The sequence below is a fragment of the Hibiscus syriacus genome, unplaced genomic scaffold (assembly GCF_006381635.1).
Source record: "Hibiscus syriacus cultivar Baekdansim isolate YM2019G1 unplaced genomic scaffold, ASM638163v2 tig00111558_pilon, whole genome shotgun sequence".
NCBI classification, from domain to species: Eukaryota; Viridiplantae; Streptophyta; class Magnoliopsida; order Malvales; family Malvaceae; genus Hibiscus; species Hibiscus syriacus.
This window is the reverse complement of record NW_024063119.1, coordinates 313,082-333,746: the sequence shown is the minus strand read 5'-3', so window position 1 is coordinate 333,746 and position 20,665 is coordinate 313,082. Positions and strand designations below refer to the sequence as shown.

Genomic DNA, 20,665 nt, shown 5'->3' with positions numbered 1-20,665 from the left:
CCTGAGGCTCTTGTAACCCCTGAATTTTTGTCATAGATCCGCCTCTGCCCCCAACACCTCTCAATCCCTCCATATATATATATATATATATATATATATTGAGCGCGGGAATCTTGAGTGTAAAGAAGTCATATTAATGAGTTCCAATGAACCATTTTTATGTAGTTTTTGTTTTCTTGTGTTAGAAGAAAACAGATTCTTGGAAATGAACATAGAGTCGTTACTGCACAGCACCGACCAAAAATTGCTTCTTATAAGCATATATGGATGCCAACGGCAACATCGTACCAGTGTAGCACACAACTCGACAATGCCTTTTCAAACAATCTGGGGGTCAGACAAATTTGATTTTAGTTTATTTATGAACTACTTCTGCATTTGTTGAAATTATGTGGGATTCAGTATACAATATGTTTAAACTGTAAAATTGGTATTTGTACGGTCTTTTATACGTATTGTTACTCTTTTATACGGAGTTATAAAAAAACAGCAAAATAAAAAGGAATGAATGCTTCGAGTCGCTTTTGCATTGCATGAACGTGTGTGTTCCTGTGCTACGACATCTGCAAAGGCACTATCCCCTATTAAAACAAATGCAAAGGAGTGTCCGTACAAACAAAATCCCCGTAATCTACGGTGAATGGTGCATTGGTCGACACGTGCGTCCATCAGGTGCTCCCTACCAAGCATTGTACTCCCACGTGGACGATTGGATTCCTTGTGGGGAAACGGAGCAGTGAGTTTTGGCTCGTGCACCGTGTTAGTCTTTCTCGGTTGTTCGATTGAGGCCACGCGGTTTGATCTCATCCGACGGATGCTTCTGTCCGCACAACAAAGTTTCTATTTTTTCTCTCTCCTCTCGGTTTCTTTTATTGCCTTGTTAGGGAGTCGCCTACTTTTGCCATTCAGGAAACCTTACAGTTCTTAGATTAATTATTTACTTTTATCCTCCCTAGACTTAGAATGATGAACTCTTAAAATGAAGTTATAAACGTTGGATGTGGATTTTTTATTAGTTTAAGTACGAGTTTAGTAATTAAAGTATTAATTTTAGTTCGTTTAAATTTTTATTTTTCAATATTATACTTAACGTTTAGTTTTTATTTTATTTTAATACACATTGTTAAAAACTTAACGCGTTTAGAACTTAAACCATCAATTTTAATCCGTTTTAGTACCTAGGCTTTTAATTATTTTTTTAAAATTTAACGTTAAATTTTGAATGAGATACTAAAATGAAACAAAACTAAAGTTTATAACGGCGATGTACTAAAATGAAATAAAAATTAAACTTTAAGTATGGTTTTGAAGAAATATAAATTCAGGTACTAAAATTGATCAAAATTAATAGCTTAGTACTAAACATGTAATTTACCCTTTTTTTAAGTATCAGAATTTCGGAAAGTAACATAAATTTATATTTTTCATATTGTAAATTTATTTTTATAATTTTTCGCTAAGTAATTAAAGAAACCCTAAGACTAGTAATTAATTGATAGCCGTATGTATGAATAATCGGATTGTTGTCGACCATTCTAGTGTCTCTAGTTTAAGATTCAGTATACTAAAATTAGTCTCTAATGATATTGATTACGAATTAAAATACTTTTTATAAATACAATTAAAGATGAGTTTAATTGATTAACTCGGTTCAAACTTGAATAATATACTTTTTCTCAATAAATACTTTACTCGAATAATATTTAGAAAAACTTCATTTATCTCGAACTTGATCTGACTTTTAGAGATGAAAATTAACTTTGAAGACACATTTTTCTCTCATTGTTATTTGACAAAATTGAAAGATGAACATAAAAAATATAAAAATGCATTATAATAATTATCTCCAAATATTATTTTCAAAAATATATTTTTGAATATTAGTTAATTATATTGTACGATATAATTATCAGTTTTATTATATTAAAATTATGTTTTAATTAATCCATATTTGGTATAGATTATTATATTAATTCAATTTAGAAAGTTACAAAAATGTTATTAAATTTATCGAACTATTATTCATGTCTTGAGTAAATAAATGCATCAGCCAACAGTAGAAAATAAATAAAAGAATCTTATAAGGTTAAAAAGGTTTCTCACCAATATAAAAGATTCAGTTAGTATGAGCTTTGTTTACATGACATTGTATGAAACTAGACTATCAACTCAAGGTAGAAAGAGAAATGGAAAATTTTGCAGATGCCGATATGGGTACCTGCTAACTCGGGGCCGGAAGTCAATTGACGAGGTTGAGTATCGATCGGTATAAAAAATCAAACAGGAAACTAACTAAAGTATGGTTATCAATCTTCTTTGGCTCTAAAGAATGATGATGGATTGAATGAAAGCTGTGTATGCAGTGCTTGAAAGCAGGATGTGGATATCTACAGAAATAAAAAAAAAAGAGGGGAAATGGGCTATACCGGTCTTGATCTCGAATCCGCATGACCAAAGAATTTTGATCATCTACGACGACTTTGAATCTCTTCATTTAGGAGTTGAACCACCAGGTCTACATCCATTGGTGGTCTTTTGTCACTTAAAATACTACAAAGTGAATGTAGTTCTTCAGAGTTGGCCTTCTTGAATAGGTCTCTGAGTAGTGTGTTAACTCCACCAGGCAAGCACTCTTTCTGAACAGCCTCTGTATTTTGTTCCCCAGTTATTCTTTCCAAGTTCTCGCCATTGCCAGGAGGCTGAAAATGTTGTAGAATCTGCACTCGAGGCCGTGAGTAAGGACGAGAGTCCCAATACTCCTTGCAAACTCGATTTCGGTCCATTGCCTCAATTGCCTAGATTATATGTAAAAAACATGAAAGATGAGTTTAGTTCTTTTAGAGTAAAGCATTTACCATAAAGTTATAAAGGAAACAACTTTTCACTTTGATATTAAAAATCGACAATATTCCAGATTGTACACATGGACTTGTTTAATCTTTCGATAACAAAGATTCTAGAAAATAGTGATAACCTTCGAAAACCAAACTATAATAGTGGTAGGGTTGGTGTATGGAATGGAACCAAACATGAACTCACCACAGAAAGAATCGCTAAAATATTCTACTAACTCATTTACCTGAACAATTTCTGGTGAAGAAAAACCAAACATCTCTAAGCCATCAAGGCTTCCAGGAGGCTGCAATGGTGGGAGGTTGGTCCTTCCCCCTCTATGCTGTTTCATGATCTCTTGATTCACTTTCTCCCTCACCATCTCCCAGCATATGGAAGCTGAAACATGAATGAATACTTCACAGGGACAATTCTCCACAGAAACCTGAAATCCAATCAACGGTTAAGCCAAGCACGCTTAAAACCCCATATATTTCTGATAATTATTAGCTTACTTCGATGGTAATAAAACAACAAATTTTATCTTAATGATAAAATAATGCTAAAATGCATAGCTGTTTTTCTCTTCAAGCATAAACAGATTAACATCGGAGACATGATTTAAAGCTCAGCGACGGAGATAAATCTATCCATATCTTTAATATGACAACGTTTTCTGGCATAAGTAGAAAGAGGTAAAAATGTGTTACTGATAGAGGTGCGAACTGTGAAAACATAGATGGTATTATAAAATTTAAAATTACCATGAACAGAGGTCCTTCCCTCCCTGCATCCAGAATTTCTGAGACATAGTATGCCATATTTGTTGGATCCAGAACACTTATATACCTAACGCGACTCTTAAACCCTGCATTAATTAGAATTGGAGTAAATATAACTAGCTGGCCTTTACTTAGCATACTGACATGCATCAGCCTTAATAGACCGCAAATGCAACTTACCTTTAGGGAAAATGGCCTGGCTGTTACACCATAGCTTCCTAGAGAGAACAACTCCGAATTTCAGAGGCTCAACATTACAGTTGATTCTATGCACTACCTTGGCAATTCGAGGGCCTTTCTGCCGAAAATTTCTATCCAGATTATTTTGTGAGCAAGATGGCCCTCCTACATTACTTCTCACATTGTCAACTGAATTTGAGGAATCAATGGATCCTATATTCTCATGTTTCTCCTTGATAGCTTTTTCACTGCCCAACAACAGCAGTTTCTGATGGTTGCTTTCAACAGTCACCGGATTTTTCTTGCTATTATCCATCTCCGTAGTATTAGAAGAATTCTGAACAATTCCACCAGACTCTGCAGCGCCAGAGTCTAAAAAACAATAAATATTCTGGTCATTAGATCCTAGTGATGTGATGCCTTTTCCCGTATGCTCATCTTTCCCTTGACAATATTGAGAAGAACTACTACTTTGTAAATCAGGGGAACTGACATCCCTCTGTTTCATAACTGCAGCATCAGTTTGAGGGGTAGTTAAGATAAGCTCATTCTTGTATGAATATGGGCTCACTTTTTCAACAGATCTAGTTGAGGCTTCTGACAGCTTAGCGGCAGGATGTTCTTTCGGTCTTTCTAAAACTGGTTTCTTTGGTTCATCATCTTCATCGTCATTAAGAATAATAACATTACCATCTACCGGAGCAGCAGGCTTTTTCACTCTACTTTCCACAGCAGTTTGAAAACCAGTCATGCTTAAGTTTGAAGCACAAAGGACCAAATCCTCTTTCTTCAACTTAAGTTTTGAATCATTTGGTGGTAATGCAGCCTCTGATGGTTTATTTCTTTGCAGCAATGGAATCTGATTAGGCATCAGAGCTAAAATTAAGGGCTCCTCTTTCAGCATTCCTACTGGCAAATCTATTAAGGAACCGGCCAATGGCTTTGACTGAATCTCTTTAGGTATTACTTCCAAGGAATGTACCACCCATTATATCGTCTTTGGAGACATATGAACTCAGGGCCAGTCCAAGGTCTAGTCTTGCCGACCTATAGATTGCACTTAGTTTTCCTTCCAATGCCTCAACAAGGATATTTAATTCATTTATGTCGTAACGAAAGAGGAAAACTTTGGCACCCCTAGCACATGAGCAGAGCTGCTTTGCATGATTGAGACAGGCATATCTATCAGGGGAACAATGACAACCTGCTGCAGAAAGATGCAAATCAAAAAAACATATACTGCATTCTCTCTCACTCGTAGCATCAAAGTTGCTGTCCATTTTAACAGTCTGAGAGGAACCACAAAGAAATTCCCTTGTTAAGCGTTCCATCTCGACACGCGCCTGTGGACAAGAAAAGTTAACAAGATTAATCAAAACCAACTCTACGTACTATAAGCATTGGATGTATACGCTAATGAGTTTATGGTATAAATATTATCATAAAGATAAATATGACGGGACTTCAGCAAACATGGATGCCATTTCAGAATTTGAATTGAAAATAAACAATTACTATATAACATTAATTAATAACACTATATCCAAATCAAGTGAAAATTGGAAATATTTTATACAATTCTCCAGTCTGGACCAATCTAAAACCACGTGATAATTTTATCAAACATTACATGTGAATTGGAGGCTCAATTCCGAGTTAAGAATCAACCACGCCACCTATAAAGACTTTGAACTGATTAAATAAGAACTCATAAAATCCCACCATTAAATCAGCACAAATACAAATTAAAATAACAGGCATAATACTTACCTTGAGAGTTTTAGCTAAGACTCCATCCTTTCCGCACACATCTTTCCATCTCAAGTTATCAGAAGTATATTTTCTAAGTAAATTGAGTTCCCATTGAGCTTTGATTGCTTCCCTTGCTGCTCCAAGCAATAGTTTGTCATGTGAGATGGAGGTTTTTCTTCTCTGCTCACGGTATAGCTCAATAGCAATCTGTCCATGGGGCAACCAATCAATGGGAGCTACATTTACTGCCTCTGCACAATTGAAACCTGAGTTGAAACCTGCATGATATGCTCTAGGAAAAGTCAGAACAAACTCTCCAGCATTCTGAACACATCGATAGACGGGTACTCCTTCAGAGTTTAGTATGGAAGGGGACAACTGAGTGACCTGCATGTAAAAGTGACATAAGGACATCATTAGTATCATGCAGTAATATTACATTCAGCAGACATGGGGAATAGAGAAGATCCTATGATAAAGTATATGTTATGGTTGTAGAGAAATAGAAAAGAAATAGAAGAGAATTCGAAGATTAGGTAATAGAAATTAGAGAGAGATTTGAGAGAAGAAAAGCTTTTTCATTCATAACATAAGGAATTCATCATCACAGCTCGTTTTTTATTTAGTTACAAGCTAACAGAATCCAAAGGATTGCCCGCTGGCTGTCCTTTCTAACTGAATGTAACAAATTCATTCTATTTTCATTTCTTTTGCAAATATGGGCTATTGGACTTGGCTATTTACTCTCTTGGGCTAGTTCCAGCTGTTTCGGATCTGGTTCAATCCGCTCCAAATCTTGATCCACTTCAGAGGGTAAGTAATTAACATTTCCCTCACGTGCCTCAATCCCCAATCTTTCCTGCTCAATCCCTAACCCTCGTCTCATTTCCCCCAATTCTTCTTCGTCTTCTTCGTGCTCTCGCCCTTCTCCTCCCACCATGACAATACCCACCCCTCGAGAGGATCCTTGTCCCCAAGGATCAAAACACGGAAACTAGTCTTGGAGCACGGAGTAATCTTCCCAAGTGTCATTCGAAGCGTCCAGGTTAGTCCATCGAACGAGCAACTGGCCTGTTATTTCGATTAATAATTCGTCTTCCCAAAATCTGACTTGGTTCTATGCGAAACTGACCCATCTACCACAAGAGGCTCTGTCGAAGATGTTGCTGCCGTACCAATGTGCTTCTTCAACATACTGACATGAAAGACTGGGTGCAATCGAGACGTTTCTGGTAAGTCTAACTTATACGCGACTTCGCCAATTCTTTCAATAATTTTGTAAGGCCCATAGAATTTAGCTGCTAACTTCAGATTCTTTCGCAGGGCAAGGGAGGTTTGACGATACGGGTGCAATTTGAGGTAAACCTCATCCCTTACTGCAAAACTTCTTTCTGAACGCTTTTTATCTGCTTGTTGTTTCATTCGATTAGCAGCATGTTCCAATTGTTGTTTCACAATTTGCCTGATTTCTTCCCTGCTCCTCATTAATTCTCCAACAGAATGTACTGTTGTATCTGGTTGTCAAACCATAGTAGGAGGCTTATAGCCATATAGAGCTTGAAAGGGTGCTAGGCTTAGGGCTGTGTGATAGGTAGTATTATACCACCACTCAGCATGAGTCAACCACTTAGCCCACTGTTTTGGTTGCAAAAAACATAGGCCTCTTAAATACTGCTCAAGACATTGATTAACCCTCTTTGTCTGACCATCTGTTTCAGGATGGTAAGCAGTACTGAATAGTGTTGTAGTGCCCAACTGCTTCATTAGTTCTCTCCAAAAGAAACTAGTGAATGTCTTATCTCTATCTGAAATAGCCATTTTAGGCTAACCATGTTGCTTGTAAACATTGTCTAGATATAGCTTAGCTACCTCAGCTGCAGTGTAGGGGTGAGACAATGCCATAAAATGGTTGTATTTGGTAAACTTGTCTACTATCACCAATATACAATTTTTCTTTAAGGAAGTAGGTAAGCCCTCAATAAAATCCATAGTAATCACCTCCCAAGCTTGTTGAGGAATAGGAAGGGGTTGTAGCAGTCCTGCTTTAGGTATATGCTCCACTTTAATTTGTTGACAAACTGTACAACATCTGACATAGGTGACTACCATAACCTTTAGCTTAGGCCAATAAAAATAGGATCTAATCCTCTGATAAGTAGCATGAGTCCCTGAATGACCTCCATGAGGGGAGTCATGTAAAACTTGAAGAATTTGAAGTCTAAGAGATCCATTAGAACCAATATAAACTCTGTCATTAAATCTGAGTATCCCTTTTGAAAATTTCCATAAGGATCAGCAGTAGGTGTCACAGTTAATATATTGATCCAATCAACAGCTAATTTGTCATCCTTATAGCTTTCTTCAATTTCTTGTACCCAGCTAGGAATGATCAAAGTAGTTCCCATAGCAAGACATTGACCATGATCCTCCCATTGCCTTGACAAAGTATCTGCCACAATATTGGACTTACCTTTTCTGTATTGAATAGAATAATCCAGCCCCAGTAATTTAGTCGGCCCTTTCTTTTGAATTGTGGTGGTCAGTTTCTGCTCCAACAGATACTTTAGAGACTCATGATCTGTTTTAATAATAAATGGCTTACTCTCTAAGTAATACCTCCACTTAGAAACTGCTAATAAAATAGCAAGATACTCCATTTCATAAATGGAGAGGGCAGCATGTCTAGGACTAAGAGCCTTACTAAGATAAGCAATAGGTCTTCCCTCTTGAGATAGCACAACACCAATTACTCCTGAACTAGCATCTGTTTCCAAATAGAAACTTTTACTGAAATCAGGTAAGGCTAAAACAGGAGCAACACACATAGCCTGTTTTAATTTTTCAAAAGCAGTTAAAGCTGCAGTGGTCCACTGAAAATTGTCCTTAGTAAGCAGGTGAGTCAAAGGCGTACTTATAGAACCATAATCTTTAATAAACCTCCTGTAGTAACCAGTTAGACCCAAAAATCCACGCAGGGATTTTAAAGATTTAGGAAGAGGCCAATTCTTCATAGCTTCTACTTTGGTAGGATCTGTAGCTACTCCAGCTGCTGAAATAATATGCCCCAAGTATTCCACTTGAGTCTGTCCAAAGAAACATTTGGACAGCTTTGCAAATAACTTATTGGCTTGCAAAACCTCCAAAACTAATTGTAAATGAATAATATGTCCTGTCATAGAGTTACTGTAGACTAGGATATCATCAAAGAACACCAAAACAAACTTTCTAAGAAATGCTTTAAACAAATCATTCATTAATGCTTGAAATGTAGCAGGAGCATTAGTAAGACCAAATGACATTACCTTGAATTCATAATGCCCTTGATGAGTTCTGAATGCTGTTTTTTAAATATCCTCCTCCTTAATTCTAATTTGCCAATAGCCAGACCTTAAGTCAATCTTTGAAAAATAAACTGCTCCATATAGTTCATCCAATAGATACTCCACAACAGGAATAGGAAACTTATCCTTCACTGTCAAATTGTTTAATTGCCTATAATCAACACAAAACCTCCAAGTACCATCCTTTTTCTAATTAAAAGGCATGGAGAAGCAAAGGGACTCTTGCTAGGTTGGATAATAGAGGAGGATAGCATAGTAGCAATTTGCTATTCCACTTTAGTCTTATGGTTATGAGGAAATTTGTAGGGTCTTAGATTGATAGGACTAGACCCTGGTTTGAGAGGAATAGCATGATCATGAGTTTTTCTAGGTGGTAACCCTTTAGGCTCATCAAAAATAGAGCTATACCTCTGTAAAAGAGGTTTAAAAGCAGCAGGAATAGGTTTAGGAGTTTCAGTCATACTCAACAGAACCACATGTCCCAAAATAGCTGCATCTGAGGCTATCATTTTCAATAAAGAAGCCCCTAAAATCTGCTGCAAAAGCAGTAAAGGTTGTTACCCTTGTATAACAATATTCTCACCCTGGTGTTGAAAACTCATTGTCATCTGATTGAAGTCCATCAAAATTGGACTAAATAATTTCATCCAATCAACCCCTAAAACCATATCACTTCCTCCCAATTTAAGGAGTCTAAAATCATGTATGAAAGAGTGTCCTTGCATCTGCCACTCCACTTTGTTGCATATAGCTGAACTAAAGAGTTGTTGCCCATTAGCTACTGTAATAGCCAAAGGGTATGAAGTTAGGACTTGAATTCTAGCATCAGCCCATTGTGGTGTCAAAAAACTGTGTACTTCCACTGTCAATCAATATGTTCAAGGGTCTGCCTTGAATTGTTCCTTGAATCCTCAATGTATTATGGCTAATGCAACCAGTAGTAGCATTCATAGATATCTCTAAGCTTTCCTCTTCTTGCATTATCTGCTGGTTTGAGTCAGTAGGGAAAGATTCTGTAGGAATAGTAGTCTCCTCTTCAATCATCATATTTAAGTTTCTTGTTTTACACTGATGGCTTGGCTGAAATTTCTTTCCACGCTTAAAACAAAGGTTATTTTGCCTTCTGTAATCAATGAGATTCTGTTTAGGATTCGAGATTGGTGTGGTTTTAGTAGGTATTGGCACTGAATTTGTCTTGAAAGTATTAATGGGGTTTGGGTAGGGTGGAATTTTAAAGGAAGGTCTTAATTTTCTGTTTTCAAACTCCACAGACAACTCATAGAGCTTAGCCTGTTTGCATGCCTCAGATAAATTTTTAAGATCTAAAGCCTTTACTCTATGTTTGATGTCTTCTCTAAGTCCACTTATAAAAAGTGACAAAGAAATCCTTACTCAAAGTAGGATTCTGTAATAGCATGTGTGGTTGTAACTCCTCAAACCTCTCTTGATAGTCTTCAACAGATCCTTTCTGAGTCAACTTAGTGAATTCCTCCACAATATCAGAAAAATACCTATGACTAAATCTATGACACATATCAGCTTCAAACTCATGCCATGTTACAGGATGCTTCTGCATAATATAGCCATCAAACCATATTTCTGCTTTTCTTGTAAGATACATAATAGCCACTTCAACTCTCTGATCTACAGGAACATTGCATATGGAAAAATACTTAAAGACACTTCTGAAGCCACCCCCGAGGATTTATCCCTTCAAAAAATGGCAACTCAATTTTGGGCCTATGCCACATAGTCCCTGCACTGTTAAATGAACCCCCTGTCCCTCTTCTTTCTACTTCTTATCCAAACATAAGAGATCTAGATTCACTATTTCCCCCATTTGATTCTCCTGTCTAATACTGTTCTTAAGGGCTAAACAAGCATCAGGCTTATCTTTCAAAATTTCAGGTTCATCAGTTTTATAAGTGAATCTTGATTTATCCTTCACCACAAACACTAAAACAGGATTTTTCTCCCCATTTTTAGAAACATTAGGAGTCATTACTTGTTCACCTGTAGACTGCTCTTGTTCACCATTTCTGCCAGTTAATATCTTCAACAGCTCAACATAACCTTGATTAGTAGACATTCGAGACTCTAGTGCAGTGATTCGATATTCCTGAGTTTCCCACCATTTAGGTGGATTAGAGTCATCTTGGCCTTGTTTCACCAACACAGATAATTCTTCAATTTGCTTCTGTAATGTAGAGAATTCAACTTCCATATTCTTATTTTTCTTTGCCATACCCACTGAGATTTTGCCAGGAATTGAGGCTCTCGATACCAATTTGTTATGGTTGTAGAGAAATAGAAAAGAAATAGAAGAGAATTCGAAGATTAGTTAATAGGAATTACAGAGAGATTTGAGAGAAGAAAAGCTTTTTCATTCATAACATAAGGAATTCATCATCACAACTCATTTTTTATTTAGTTACAAGCTAACAGAATCCAAAGGATTGCCAGCTGGCTGTCCTTTCTAATTGAAAAGAACAAATTCATTCTATTTTCATTTCTTTTGCAAATATGGGCTATTGGACTTGGCTATTTACTCTCTTGGGCCTGCTCCAGCTGATTCGGATCTGGTTCAATCCGCTCCAAATCTTTATGTTCCACTTCAGAGGGTAAGTAATTAACATTTCCCTCATGTGCCTCAATCCCCAATCTTTCCTGCTCAATCCCTAACCCTCGTCTCATTTCCCCCAATTCTTCTTCGTCTTCTTCGTTCTCTAACCCTTCTCCTCCCACCATGACATTATATGTTTCATCTATAAATGCAATCTTCTATATAACCAGGACCAGTTATCATAAAGCATTCCCTACACGTTTTGCACGGTGATTGTTTACATATTTCTATGCACTTACACCATCGTTTCCTTTTAAGTAGTCTAACAGGGATCACAAACCAAAGAAAGCTTCCTAACCTCTCTCAGATATCCCAAACTAGAAATACACTAGAGCCAGTATATGCACTCTCATTATTTATAGCATCTAAAACTAGTTCAGATTAAAAATCTCTCATGTTAGAACAAGAACCTGGCTCAAATATTCAAGGGGTACTAAATAAATATCCTTCGTGGTAGAACAAAATCACAGATCCGCCCTTTCAAGCCACAAGAAAATGGTACATCAAAGTAAAATATGTTCTCCCAATAAAGAACTATTATAATTTTTTTACCACATAAGCGAGAGTATCTTTTGATACATTTTAGTTTGCAGTACAAAATGACATGCTCCTAAACAAGGACAAAGTCAACCTTAGCTATAATTACAAATGCAAACACCATGTTATAGAACTTTTAGCTCACCAGTTTGTGGAGTAAGTCAGGTTGTTCATCAAAAAGGTCAGGCAAGTGCTTTCTCATAGCAGCCTCCAGTTTAGAAGCATCCTTTCCTGGGACACCATACCAAATTTTTGGAGCACCCAAATGCATGTAATTCAGTGAGTATAGGTGGTGGTCTTCAACATGCTGGTAGCATCCATGTGAAAAAAAAAGAAAAAAAAGGACTTAGCAATCACAGGCATCCTTAAGTCATCCTTTGATTGTAAATAGTTGCCTAAAATAAAAGTGCATGTATAATAAGTAATGGCCGTAAATGTGACATCAAACTTGCAAGTTCAAAAGAACTATTTCTCCACCAACACCAAAAAAGCACAACTTTTGTCTGCAGAATTTTGCAGTGGCCTAGGTGGCTTAAATTTCGCTCCATTTTGGCAACAAATGGATGCACATTTTCACATCAGCACTATATTTCAACCTGGATCTGATAGCTTCAAAGCATGCCAACTTCTTAACTGTTCTTATTATGCCGTATTACATGCACATGATCTATATTTGAGAACATCTTGGGATAAAAAGTAAAAAACAAAATAAATAGTCATGAATTCCCTTGTTCACAAGTTGGTAATGCAAAATTATCAAAGAAAATATTGAAGTCAATGGTTCAACTCATGCTAAGGGAAAAGATGTTCATAGACCTAGAAGTCTTACCCAACAAAAGGAGGAAAAGCACATTCCTACATACAACCAAGGAACTAGAACACCAGAAATGCCACTGCTTTCATAAGAGAGGACAGATCCAGAAAGTCTGGGAAAGTTATTTAAGTTCCAGCCTGATTTTATGTATTTTTCATTGGAGGCAAATCCAACTTGATTTAGCTTCTTAGGAAACCCACTGCCAAAAGCCGCAGTTTCCAGATCAGCCCCATACAACACCTTAAAAAGAAAACAAACGTAAGAGTTAGCAACACCTATTTGCAACTGTAAACTGTTTAAAAGGAAAGAAAGAATGCAGCAGACCAAAAAGGAAATTAGAGCTTGCTGGCCTAGTCATAGATTGGAAAAATAATTCTGTTGATATAAAGCTTTTTGGAAAGTAAATATATCAGAATAAATTTATTTGAAATGACAAAATATTTTTCCTTCATCAACTTGAACCTCCACTGACTTTGTCCATCAGCTTCTCGATATGACTCTTTCTAGAATCTCTAAAATTTGAAGCTTCAACTCCTATCCCGCAAAATCCCATTTTCAACATTTCAGAAGCCAAAAGAAAAGTTTTATCCCAAGTCCTAACCTTAGCTTTCTGGAGTAGGAAAGCAGCTCCAACAGCTTTGTAAATCAGGCACAAAATAAATTAATCAAAGGAGTGGTGACTTATTTTTCCAAACAAGTTTTACCTCTATTTCCTCATTCGCTTTCTCCACTATCCGCCAGTATTCACCCTCAATATTCTGAACTGATGGCTCATGGTGATCTGGAAGAATGCTCATTTTACCTTCTATATTTATATCATTTTCCTTCTGCATAAAGTACAGGGCCTTGAAATCATCTGCATACTTCTGAAATTTATCCAGGGTAAACTCAGGGCCAGCTTCAAAGCCAAATCCCTCCACTTCACAAAATCCAGCATCAGCGGACCCAGAGATATTTCCACTACCAGACCCACAGTCTACAGCCATTCTCATGCATCTTCTCCTTTTCCTCCTCATATTGTTATTAAATTTTGACATTTTTCTCATCGAATTGCGGTTCTGAAGCTTATCAACCCTCTGCACACGAGTAGCAAATCTAGAATTCTCCCACATTTTCTTTTCTTTAAGAGGACAAGGAGGCTTCCAAGAAGATGGAGGAACAATGCGGCAAATTCCATATTGTTCTGCTCTTGGTCGTATACTTGCTATGTACTTCAAAGCATCTTCAAACTCCTGGAGAAACAATATAAAACCAGTTAAGTTAATCATTTAAAGTAGAACTCCAATTTTACAAGTAACAAGTATGGCAGACAAATTAAGATATTCAAACAATTCAAAATACTGCAATCAACATTAAATACCTCTTCTGTTGGGTAGAACACAGGTACATCCTCAAGATTTGGCCTGCATGCCTCTTCTGGACGCCATCTTGCAGTTACCTGTTTCAACACTTCACATATCAATAAAATAATAAAATAATATTTGAAGACACCGGTTAACAAAGTAAAACAGCATATCAATTATACAGTCTAGATAGTCCTTGAATTAACTAGCTATCGCTTTAAGCTACATTATAATATAAATTAGCCATTATGGCATCCTGCCAAAAACTTAACTATAAGGGACTTCTGACTCATTACATATATATAAGATGTTGATGTTGCTGCTACAGAATTATAAACATAATAGCACAAAGAAACAATTAGATGTCAATAGAGGAGCTGCGCTGCCTGAGGCAAATTATGAAAGATGAAGGAATCAAGGAAATTGCAAAAGAAATTGGCAATCTAACCTTTTGGCAATCATTACATTCTGGACAGCCACGGATAACACCTTTAGGAAGATTAAGTCTCAATCTTAGATTCTGCAAAATGAATGGCATAGATGAAACAACCAAGATGCAGCATTCTCAAAAAGGAAGAGTATACTGTTTTGCCAAAATTTTCCAAAATCAGTATCCTTTAAATTTAACCAAACAGGACAATGTTTTCAATAAAGAGGATAAAAATGGAAAAGAACACAAAAGAAACAACTTAATGAGGCTTTAAGAAACTAACTTGATCAAGCTCTCCATGATCAGCGTCTTCACCTGAACTGTTATCATATCCACCATAGTTTATCCAAGGTCTGCACCTCATAGTCCTTCTAATCTTTGTACTTTCATCATTGGCCAACCCAGTTTCCTTCTGAACTGGACTGGCATCAGAGGTACTAGCAGAGGCTGAGCAACAAATCACATTAGCACTCTCATGTTTCTTACTGTCCAGTTTTCCACCCTTTAAGCTAAACGATACACGAGACTCAAAGCCTGGTGGAACTGACGGAATATCATCAGTCTCTTCTTTAACACAGACTCTAATAAGTTCTGTCCCCATCTGTACCGCTACACAAGCCAATGGATAACACTTCAAACACTACATTCTGTACAAGTAATAGAAAACAGACGAATATGAAAGAGGCCTACCTTTAAAACTAAAGAATCAATTCAGCAGCCAAATTTAGGATTCCTACTTTGACTGAACGGCTGTAAAAGGAATATTTATCTGCACAGAAATGAAAAAATAAATAAAAAATCATAATACAAAAACTTTATTTCCATTCAAAACAAAGCCATGAACATAAATGCCAAAAGTGAAGTAATGTTACAATAAATTTAAGGTTTTAACCAGAACGCCACAATTTAGCACTTAGATGGAGAAGAAATGAGGATAAGTACGTTCCAGCATCTAGTTAGTTCTTCTGGCAATTCCTATAATACTTGATAAGCCATTTTCTAACCCATCCTCAGCAGAAGAGCGAGAAAAAGATAACGAATAAGAAGAATTCAAAAGATTCGTGTTTTAGCATTAATAATGTACAAGTGTTAGGGAAGGCTGTTATTTTTAGTTTTTACTAAGGCTTAGGATGTGATTTTCTTTCTTTCTTAGATTTCGTTGTATTTTATTCCAGTTGGTTTACTTCCTCTCTAAAATAGGCTTTCTATTAATATCATAAGATTGGTTAAGCAGAATTTTTATTATAAGAAAATCTATAAAGAAAAAACCCTAAAGCGATCTAGGTCTCTCTCTAATGAGTCCTAAGGTTTCGATCTCCCTTTGCTGAGCTGAACTATCAACCCCAAACACAAAGTTGTAACAAAGGATCAATGCGAGAGCATGTTGGTGATTCTAACACTTTTGAAGCGTTATTAATCATATTGCTTCATCTCATGCACAAGCAAACCCAAATCCTGAATCATGCCACAAATAAAAGCTGAACCGAAAATACATATACAATTCTGTAACAAAGCAGTTTGAAGTCATCCAAGAGCCACAAGGATAAAAATTAAAAGCATGTTGCTGAGACTAACACTTCCAATCATTGTTAAATCTCATGCATAAATCAACCCCTAAATACTACAATCATGTAACAGATTATAGCTGAAAAGCAAAACAAATATAATTTTTTAACTAAACCGCCTGAAGTCATTGAAGAGCCATACATTCATTCGATTAAACTCCTGCCCAAACTACTATTATAGCCTAATTTGTTGAACCAACAAGATGAATCCCTTCTCATTCTCGATTGAGCTGATTCAAAACCCAAAACTGACACTGCAGCTGAGAGTGATTTAGTAACCTTAAAAATCACTATCCCTTATATTAATAACCACTGTGATCAAACTTCTCAACATATTGTTTCAAGAAAGTTCATAAAAACAAGAAAATATCACCATTGCAGACCCTTCTAGGATCAGCTAAGTTCATCCAACAAAACAATCAAATATAACATTTAGGAATTTAAATACAACATATATAATTGAACATCAAATAAAGCAATATTCTCTTTTTTTTTAATTTAATTTGAGACCTAAATAAATCCATGCATTACTTTCATCACAAATGTCAGATTAAATAATCCTAAACCCTAAAATATCACTACAAATTACTTTATTGAGAAAATCTTCAGAACACAATCAATCATTAAACAATAAAGGTTCAAAACATCATCATCAGGGGGAAAAACGCAAAAAAAAATTGAGTTTACTTCGTGTTGATCCGCAATATCTCTGCAATTTGGCTGTAGTCAGAGCAGCTCTGAAGACTCCTTATGACTACACCAGAAATCCTTCCAGGTTTGAGATCACTAAAAATTAAAATAAAATTATAAAATGGGAAAAAATTAAATGCAGAATCTGATTCAAGACAGATCTTAACCTAACCCTAACCCTAAAACTCCAAATTTGCACGATAGGAAAAAAAGAAAAGGCACCTTATTCAACAAGAAAACAAATGCTATTTTTATGATTATAAAAATAACAATATTTTTTGTTCTCCTAAAATTGGTGTTTTTCAAGGTGACCCCACAAATCAAAATAATACCTTGAGAAAAGAAAAATCAAAGCCAAGAACAATTCCAAGATAGAAGGGACTAATTCATCAATTCTGAAAAATAACAGAATTTCATCAAAGTTAAAAAGGTGAAAAATTAAGTGCACCTTTTGCCTTGTTTAGCAGTGATCTAATAAATCTGTTATGCATTTATGTTTGTTGGAGCAATTTACAGCATTTGGATTACGTGCTAAATATATATTTTAACACATAAATGCAATATTTTAATTGAATAAATATCATAAATTAAATCGCATCGGTTCAATTAGTAAAACATTATTGTAAAATAAATTTTAAATAATTACTTTTTGAATTTTTGAAGGACCGTTTACATTCTCTTAATAAAGAAAAGGGTAAATTATCTAATGGTATCTTAATTATTTTTACATTTCTTTTCTGGTCACTTATTTATTTTCGCTAAAATAACAGCTAACCTTATTTTAATTTTTGAAAGGCCATTCACATCCTCTTAATAAGAAAGGGTAAATTATCCAATGATATCTTAATTATTTTCGTATTTCGTTTTTGGTCACTTAGCTTATTTCTTTTTGCTAAAATTATAGTTAACCTTATGTTTCGTTTCTATGATCACCAAAAGTTAAAAATTAACATAAATGATGACACGGTATGATATAATAACCGTTTAATTTTTAAATGTATACATTTTATTAATTTAATTTAAAATTTATCAATTTAATCATCATCATAAATATTTAATGTCAGAACAATCCTTAAATTTTTTCACTATTTATAGGCCGGGATCGATCCAACTTAATTTTGAAAAACTAGAGTTTGAGAAAACCAATAACGGTTCATCAACGTTCATAAAATTTGTCGTTCCATTCAATAGAGAAATACATAAAGATAAAATATAATTACCTAAAACATGCCAATAAAAACGAAAGAAAGAAGCATGTGAACCATCAATAACCGGGGGCTTTTTGTGGGTTAATTTGTCTGAAAGCAACGTGGACCTCCTCTTTAGTAAACTCGACACAGAGCTTCTCATTTTCCTCAGGGGTGGTGCATTTGTCCACGCCACTCATTCGCCCTAGCATAGAAGAATTTGGTGTTATGGTCTCCATTTTTTAACCACACCACTCGAATTTTGTATCCACATAACCTCCTCCTTATCAAGAATATCCTTAAGCTCCCAGCGTGCACAGTGTAAGTTGTCCACGTTTCCTACAGAAATCTCGTTCTTCATTAAGACGGCAATCAAATTTTATAGCTCTTTTTTCCTTTTCAACGCATGGCACTTTTGATCCCTTTACTAGTGATCAAGCTTAAAACCAAGGCGATCAAGTTTGTCCAGCATAGAACCTTGCTCCAAATTCCACGTGGAATCAACAATGTTGGTGCACTCTTCCTCTTTGGCTCAACAGTTCTCAGAATAGGATGACTTTGTACGTGCATGACCATCTTTGATAAACCCGTCACCTTTTGAGTTCAAGAGAATTCCTCAATGGTCAAAACGGTAGAAACATTGAGGAGATCCAAGCATCCAGTCCAAGGAAGCAATGAAACGATCAAGGCGTTCCCTTAGGTGGTTTTTAGCATGGTTCCCAAAAAAACCAAGTGAACCAACCATTACTTTGCCGAACATCATGCAAACTGTCGTAACAGGTTTTCGTCCGGGCACGAAATATTAAATTTTGTGGGGAAGTTGATGTGAATAAATGGTTTTGAAAATAATTTGGGAGTCGCCATCGGCCTTTTGGGTCAGGTAGGTCGAATACCTAAAAATTATCTTTTAAAAAAAAGTTTTAAGAAACATTATTTAAAAGATGAACTGATCTGCGTTTATAACCAAAATTCGTTCTTTTTAATAATAAAAAGGGATTCGTGGTCGGTTACGTTTAGGGAAGGATTAGCACCCCTACAACGCCCAAAATTGGTACTTTTTAATTATAAATTGTCTCTATTATTAAAATTTAAAAATTCAAAAATATGTTTAATTTATAATCATATTATTTCAAATTATATAAAAAAATATTTATTTATTTAAAATATCAGAAAAGAACTTCTAGGTGCCTTAAGACAGCTCTTTTCTTTGATATTGATAAATATTAATTTAAATAATATTGTTTAATTTTAAAATACCAGAACAGGACATCCAGTTGTATTAAGACTGTCCTTTTCTTTGATATTGAAAGCTAAATATTAAAATAATTCATTTAAAATAAATATTTAAAAATTTAATTACTATTTATTATATATATATTTATGAATATATAAAAATATTTAAAAATATAAACAAATAAAATAAAAATACCACTAAAACAATATATTTTAAAAACAATAAAATAAATGAAAACATATAAAATAAAATGACTAAATTATAGTGAAAATGAAATTAAAAATCTAATTCATAATTAATAGAAATATTAGGATTAAAACATGCCATTTCTTTATTTTATTTATTTAATGACTAAAATAAAATTATCTAAAATGAGGATATTAGATTAAAATAAATTAAAAATAAACTCAGGATTAAAAATATTATTTATTAAAATTAAGGGACTAAATATGTTATTTATCCTAAATATTTATAAATACGGTTAAGGGCTAAAATATAATAAAATAAAATTTAAACACTAAATTAAAATGATTAAAAGTCAATTTCAGTGACTAAATTGCAAAGTTACAAAACTATAAGGGTTGCGGAAAGGGTTTACCCTTTCTTAAATTACACAGATACTCCTCCCCCTTAAACGACGTCGCATGGATGAGGGTTTATAAACCCTAAATGCCTGGCCCGAAGGGCCAAGCTTCTCATTTGCCTCATTTCTTTCTCTCTCAAAACGAGAGAACCAGAGTTCTCTCTGGTTTCTCTCTAGTTTCCCTCGCCGGAGGGAAACCGGCAGTCATAGGCCACCGTACTCCGCCGCCGGCCACCGCCGCCGGCCACCGTAACGGTGGTCGGAATTCACCAAAAACACCCCCAAAGCGTAGATCTAAACGTCCTAAGACCGATTTCGGTCTTTGTTTTCCCTAAAAGACTCCTAATCGGAGTAAATCTACGAAAATACCTTCGATATTTTCTGTTCTCCGGCGATGTTTGGGGTTCTCCGATGACAGAGTAAGTTCCTCTGTTCTCTTCTTCTTCTTTTTTTTCTTTTCTGGTTTGTCGTTGATTGGGATCGTTGGTAGCTCTTGCTTTGTTTTTTTTTCTGTTTTTTTTTCTTGTCGTTCTCTGCCGTCTCCCTTCTTTCTTGCAGGTGTGGTGGCTTTTATAGCCACCACTGAGGCTCTCGTCGGACCGGTTCCAGTGGAGACTTCTGGTGAGTCACCATAGCTATGTGGTGACTCACCCCATAGCCGTGACATGTGGGGAGCAGCTGGCCTTCTGGAGACTTCTGGCGAGGTCATCGTGGCACTGAAGCGTCGGCAAGGCGGCTGGAACTCACTGGAACTTTGGAGCGGCGGCTGGGA

The 20,665-nt window shown here is 35.6% G+C and overlaps 1 pseudogene; it reads right to left on the bottom strand.

Moving 5' to 3' along the window:
• Window positions 1-2,086: 2,086 nt before the first annotated feature.
• LOC120164942 lies at window positions 2,087-16,982 on the bottom strand (annotated as a pseudogene).
• Window positions 16,983-20,665: the final 3,683 nt, after the last annotated feature.